We start from the raw sequence: 6,937 nt of genomic DNA on the forward strand, positions 1-6,937 counted from the left end.
CTCAGACATGGGACAGGGCCAGGAGCTGGTGGAGTATATGGGCTGGAAGAGACAGTCTCTGGGGTTCCTGCCCTTAAGGTCCTCCTGTGTTCTGTCTTCCTTGGTCAGAGAAATCCTATTCAGCCCCTGTCTGCCTGACCCTATATCACCATGACAGCCGAGAGAACACCAGGAAGACTGCTGCCTCCTCGGAGTGTCTGTAGGAGACGCTGTTCAGATGATTATCACATGTGCTACAAGATAGAAATGGACATGCTTGGTGGAGGAGATGCGGAAAAAGGGGGTCTGAGGATCTCCAGGGCCCCTGCCCCTTAGTGCTTCCTACTGCTGTTTCCTGGTTGTCACCCCTGTGCCTGAGCTGGACCCCGTGCTTCTGCTGTCCCAGCACACCACCTCAAAACGCCAACCCATCTTCAAACCTGCCTGCCCAAGGGGATCAGCCATGTTTTCTTCAATCCAGGCTATTACCCTGGATCCTGCCCAGAGAAGGACTGGAACTCTTTCATCAGCAAATCCCCTTCCTCCCTGCCCCCGGCCCTGACTGTGGGGGTCTAACTCAGCCGAGTTAACAAGGTGAATAATTTGGGGAGGAGTGAGCCTCTTAAACCATCTGGGGACTGTTCTGCTACCGCATCTAGGATGAATCCCCTCAGCTCTTTATCAAAAAGAAGTAAACCTGTTTTCTCCCCTCGGCCTCACAAAAATATACTAAAGGCAAAACAAGCTGGCATGAGGACAGGGGGATGTTGATGAAGGCAGGGGCAGGCGGGCATCTTTGCTGGGCCAAGGACTTCAACAGAACTCCATGCTGTGACTGAGCAAGCCCAGCCTGAGTGGGTGCAGGCCTGTGGGTGAGTGGCTGCCTTCCGCTGAGCTGGCACTGGTGAGAGACACAGTACAAGAGCAGGCGAGCCTGGTCCTGCTGGCCAAGGGCATGGAGCCCACGCCTGGCAGGAAGTATTTGAAGGCCTCATTCAGCTTCCCTGGGTGTGTGGTGGTGGGGAGCCCTCTGGAATCTGCCCCCTTCAGGAAGGTCGTGGTGGTTGAATCCAGTTTGCAGCTGGACTCCACCGTCCCATCCTCGGCAGGCTCATTATCCCCAACCACCGGCATCTTCAGACAGCAGAGGGTCTTAGCATTGCATCCTGTTCTAGGTCCGTTAAAGTCCAGGTCTCTGCGGGTGTTGTACATGTTCCAGAAGAGCTGCAGGTTGGCATGGCTCACCACGCTTCCCGAACTGTTGCCGGTAGCTCTGCACCAGCACTGTGTTGTTCACCAGCTCTTCCCGGCTTGAAAGGTGGGATAGCACGTGGCAGGTAAAGTGCCGGTCAGGCTGGACAGCTGTTGTCGTCGGGGTCAGTGTTCATCAGTACCAGCCCTTTGACCAGGTAGGGGAAGGAGAGTGCAAAGTTGGCCAGCAGGTAGGCTCTGGATCTCACTCCAATGCCAGTCACGGACTTGCTACACCATGCTGGGGAGCATGGCAGCCAGCTGCTCCATGGAGGGGAGCTGGTACTCCTGGTGAAACTGCGATGCCCCCACCCGCTGCCCAGGGGCATCCGTGTCACACACCACAAAGTGCTTAGTGGTCGCCTGCGTGTCCTCAAAGTTGAAGAAGGTGTTGGAGCACAGCTTGTGATTGAACCCCACGTCATGGTAGGTGAGGATGGCCAGACAGTTTCCCTTCGGGGAGACCCAGATCATCATGTGCAGAAGGTGACAAGGCTTCCCGATGTCACGTTCCCCATCCCAGCACTCCGTCATCTCGCGGAGGGAGAAGGCACAGTGCCTCTTCCAGGAAGGGCAAAGTCCTCAGTTACCAGAGTCCAGAGGGAGGGGACGGCGTGCAGGAGAGATGGTGTTTTAGCAATCTTTCAGGCAAAAAGATATAAACAGTTTTCCTAAGACCACCCAATATTAGTCTAGTTTTGTCTAAAGTCACACCTTGCTTCCTGTAAGTCCTCTACTCTGCTGCCTTTCAGAATTGCTGATACTGAAGAGCTAACACCCTGCATAGATCACGATGCGTCATGTTTATTTTTAATAAAAGTGGTATTCCAAAGCAAACTTGGATGTCTTAAGAGTAAATAAGTAATATTTCAAGCACTATTTTCATTATATATAAGCATAACTTATCTTTGGAGTATGTTCGGGGAGGCAGAGTGAAAGGTAGTTTTGAAGCATATAGTTTTTGTTAACTATTTTGTTTTTAATTTGATGCATCCTCTTAGAGCAAGAAATGTTTCCTCAAATATCTACCCATTGGGCAGAAAACACTTTTTTAGGCACCTCTTACTTCATGGAGGTTAGCCACAATGTTTTCTTTTACCTTTCTTTGGGAAGGTCATGCATGTGTCAGCTGGGGTCCTCCTCTGTATCTTGGGGATAAAAATTATCTTATGTCTCTTAATAGCATGATTTATAGAAGCCCAAAATTCTCCCTAAGATTGATGCAAGTTCTCAGGGGACTTACATATTCATAGTCTTCTCTGCCTCCTTGGGTTTCTGATTTTGTATATGTTGAACCACGTTGATCACCATTAGCCTCTTAAAATTTTACATGAACACAATATGCTTTCTTAAAGATTTCAGTGGTAGAAAACAGTGGAGTTTGTATCACAAGGAACTTCAAATGGAACTGTAGGCATCTTTATTCTTGAAACGCTCTTTCACATCCCCTCCATTATTGGCTTTAAAAAAATATTTTTTTTTATTGTGGTAAAATATACATTATATAAAGTTTACCATTTTAATCATTTTTAAGTGGCACTGAGTACATTCTTAATCCTGTGCAACTATCACCACCATCCATCTCCAGAACTTTTCATTTTCTTAAACTGCAATTTGTACCCATTAAACAATAAAATTAACTCCCCTTTTCCGCTCCCTCCAGTCCCTGGCCACCACTATTCTACTCTATGAATTTGACTATTCTAGGAATTCTAGGAAGTCTACAGTATTTGTCCTTTTGTATCTGGTTTGTTTCATTTAGTATAACGTCTTCAATGTGGTAGCACACATAACGTGTCAGAATTTTGGTCCTTTTTAAATCTGAATGCTTTTCCATTACATGCATATTCAACATATTGTTTATCCATTCACCTATGAGTGGATGTTTGAATTTGGGTGGCTATCACAGAGTATCATTAACTGAGTGCCTCATAAACAACAGAAATGTATTTCTCACAGTTCCGGAGGCTGGGAAACTCAAAATCAAGGTGGGAGTGGATTCAGTGTCTGGTGAGAGCCCATTTCTTGATCCATAAACCACCATCTTCTTGCTGTGTCCTCACAGGAGGAAGGGAGCCCCTGGGATCTCTGTTACAAGAGCTCGAATTCCATTCATGAGGGTTCTACCTTCATAACCCAATCACTTTCAAAGACGTCACCTCCAAATAAGACTTCGGTATATGACTTTGGGAGCATACAAACATTTGGTCTATAGCAGCACTTCAGGCATTTTGTTACCCTCAGATCATCTCACTTTGTCTTTTCTTTTCACTGTTATGATCTTTCATCTTGCTCCATCCAAGCTCTTTGCAACAATAAAGACATTTTCTCTCTTTATCTTAAACAGGGTAGTTTGGCCTTCTCTGAAGCCTTTGTAACTAGCATCCTTGCTTTTCTTGGATCGAAATTGTTACCTTTAGGGTTGGTTAAACAATTTTTCCAAATTAATGAATTCCTACCCCAACTACTGAAGAAACTATTTTGTTTGTACTTTTTTCAGGAGGTCATAGCTTGTCCATTGTGAAGGTCTGAATTAAAAGTGGGAATGCCAACTCAGCATATTTTCCTTTACAGTTTATTATTCCATGCGGATTAATGAAATAGAGAAACATTTCCTAAATACTCTGGTCATTTTAATGTAACAAACTATTTATTTTTAAGTAATACAAAATATTATGTAATTCTTTAACCAGAAAGAGTAATTGAAAAATTTTAACTTCTAGAATACATGGATAGCATGGCTATTTTAGCTCAGGCCACAGAATGCATAATATTTCACAAAATATCTAAAGTAAGATAAGGAGAATCTTTGGAGGTTGTGGAAAATAAATTGGCAGAGGATATACTGCAAACAACTATTCTATTGATAATAAAAAGCGAAAAAAAATCAGGTTTTTCACATTACATACTTCAACCTCCTGTAAAATTTGTTTTTTCTGAGCAGTGTAACATTTTTCACAAGATTCAGTGTTAGAAGAGTTAATGTTTTATCATTAAACTCAAATATCTAAAAACTCTAGTCTAATTTTACACATTAGTATTATTTTTTGTTGTGGAAGGAACAGCAAATATATTTATCTACAATGACATTTATTATCTGAAAGAGTTGTTGACTGATGTAATGCAAGAATCTGGAAATAGATCCCGCTTCAGATAGTGAGAGAAGCAGGAAAAATATTTAAATCCATTCTACAATAAGTTAATAAAGGTAGATGATGGATGGATAGATGATAGATAGATAGATAGATAGATAGATAGATAGGTAGATGATAGATGGATAGACAGAAAGAATTGCAAAAGTGTTCTAGATACAGTTTTTTTTAACGTTTATTTATTTTAGAAACAGAGAGAGATAGCGCATGAACGGGAGAGGGTCAGAGAGAGAGGGAGACACAGAATCTGAAACAGGCTCCAGGCTCTGAGCTGTCAGCACAGAGCCTGACGCGGGGCTCGAACCCACGAACTGCGAGATCCTGACCTGAGCTGAAGTCGGACGCTTAGCCAACTGAGCCACCCAGGCGCCTTTCAGCTTGTACATGGTTTATAAGAGAACAGATTATTAAAAATAATTATGGATTCTAAGACATAGGTAATAAATAGAATCCCTTAAATATTAAAAAAATGAGGCTGAGTAAGCTTCACACTGTATTTCAGAGGAAATCCACAACCTATTAAGAAACCCCATCTTGATGCTGAGGATCTGATTATTTTGGATTATATGTGTTTCCTTTCTGAAATAGTGATAAACTCTGAATTTGTTAATCAATTGAGATGTTCTTATTTTTTCAGAATAACTACTCTTCAGCATTTGGATCTCATGATCCCATAATTCTAAAAATGGCTTAGCGTTTTTTAAATATCGAACATTAGTTAATTCTTTTTAGATAAATTTCAAGTTCCTACAATAATGCTGGTAGGGAAAAATATTTACTTTTTAAGCAAACTAAATGTGACGACTAATCATTCAGGCTATTTACCACCTGATGCAAATATTGAAGGATAGCTCCTGCTTGTCTCTAGTGTGATTCAGCAATAAAGAAATATCATCTACTTCCTAAAAGGTCAAGTGGATTATTAATTAAAAACTAATTACACCACTTATGAATTGTGTAGTTAATTTGCATTCAATAATTCTTGATACTAGGTTTATTAGGCATTGCTTTTCTTGGCTATTGTTAATTATATAGATATGTTCATCATAATATTTATAGAAAATGAGATGCGCATTGAAATGAAAAACTAACAAATTTTTCCAGGCTCATAGTATAAGCTCGCTAAAATGAATGTCTTCTAACTTGAATGAATTAGGCACATTTACAATTAATTTTACTTCGATGGATGTAGAAATGCATTCTTTCACATGACTTACTCCTTTTTATTGCTGTAGATTTTAGTATTGATTTTCCCTATCGTGTCATTTTCACTGATTTATCTGTCATATACTTACTGCATCTTTGCATAAATCTCTTTTTTTCACACACACACTAGTACATTGTCATTTATTTAAAGAACGTGTGTGGTTGGTTTGGTTTTGGGTAAAAAAAAAAAGAGTACTCATTTGTTTGCCTCACAGAGAAGCTATAATATTCATGTTCTGTATCAATTCTGGTGCCTAGGCAGCTGTCCATAAAGTAGATTCAGATGTCTCACTTTCTCTGTTCTTCCTCTGAATTCTCTAACAAATTAGGAGAGTCCTTGAGATACTCGATGTTATGATATCCTAAACTGTGGTCAACACCTGGAGTACGTATTCTCTTGGAATATGATGGCAGGTAGGACTCAAGAATACAGACTTCCCCATGGACTGTAATGATACCTTAAATTAATTCAGCGCCTGTAGTTCGTTGTATAAACATTGACACCTTTAATCCTTACAACAACACTGTGAAAGAGGCATTATTAAATTTTGACTCATTCGTATACAATAAATTAATGGAAAGAACGTAGACTTTTAAAAATATTTAGAAAAGGACTTGATTCTGGATTTTACTTCCCACTGTTTCAAAGGTTCTTAGAATTTTATTGTTTCAGTCGCTTTATCTTGAAAATGGGGATACGTACCACCCAATGACAAGGCTGTCAACCAAATCTTATTAGAAAACATAATTATAGGTGCCATTTATCATGAATTTATTAGGTGCCAGGCACTGTGGTGAACAGTGCTTTTTTTCTGTAACTTCATTTGATCGTTGCAAATACCATGTGAGGTAAATTATAAAACAGTTCATATTTATGTTCTTATCATGTTCTAGACACAGTTTGAAGTGCTTCCGTATATTAACTCAGTAGTCACAATGAGTCATCAACCTTTGTTGTCACTGACATTTAGAGGTGACTCAACATTGGCATAAAGAATTTACGAAGCTAACTCAGGTCACGTGGCTATTCAGTGGGGGAACCAAACTTCAAACTTAGGAAGCCTGGCTCCAGACTCCATATCTGTCACCACTACATTCCCGCTCTCTAGTAAATAAATCTCCCAGCAGAGCACAGTAAACAAAGCTAGTGGTCAATAAAGACTGCTCTTCTCTCTCCCTTCTCTCCCCAGTTTATAAGTAAAGGAACTAAAAGAAAAAAATTGAGCAACCTGCCAGAGATCAAACTAGGGAAAGGAAAGCTGAACTCAAACCAGTCTTATATTCGAGGTTAGTATTTTATTTTGTTTTATTGCCTTCCCTAAATCACTCTGCCTTGTGCACACTCATGT

At 40.7% G+C, this 6,937-nt stretch overlaps 1 pseudogene; it reads right to left on the reverse strand.

Annotated features, from left to right (window-relative positions):
• Window positions 1-792: 792 nt before the first annotated feature.
• On the reverse strand, window positions 793-1,764 carry LOC132684338 (protein NDRG4 pseudogene; annotated as a pseudogene).
• Between the last annotated feature and the right edge of the window lie 5,173 nt (window positions 1,765-6,937).

This window comes from Panthera onca, chromosome C2, assembly GCF_046562875.1.
Source record: "Panthera onca isolate mPanOnc1 chromosome C2, mPanOnc1 haplotype 2, whole genome shotgun sequence".
Taxonomy (NCBI): Eukaryota; Metazoa; Chordata; class Mammalia; order Carnivora; family Felidae; genus Panthera; species Panthera onca.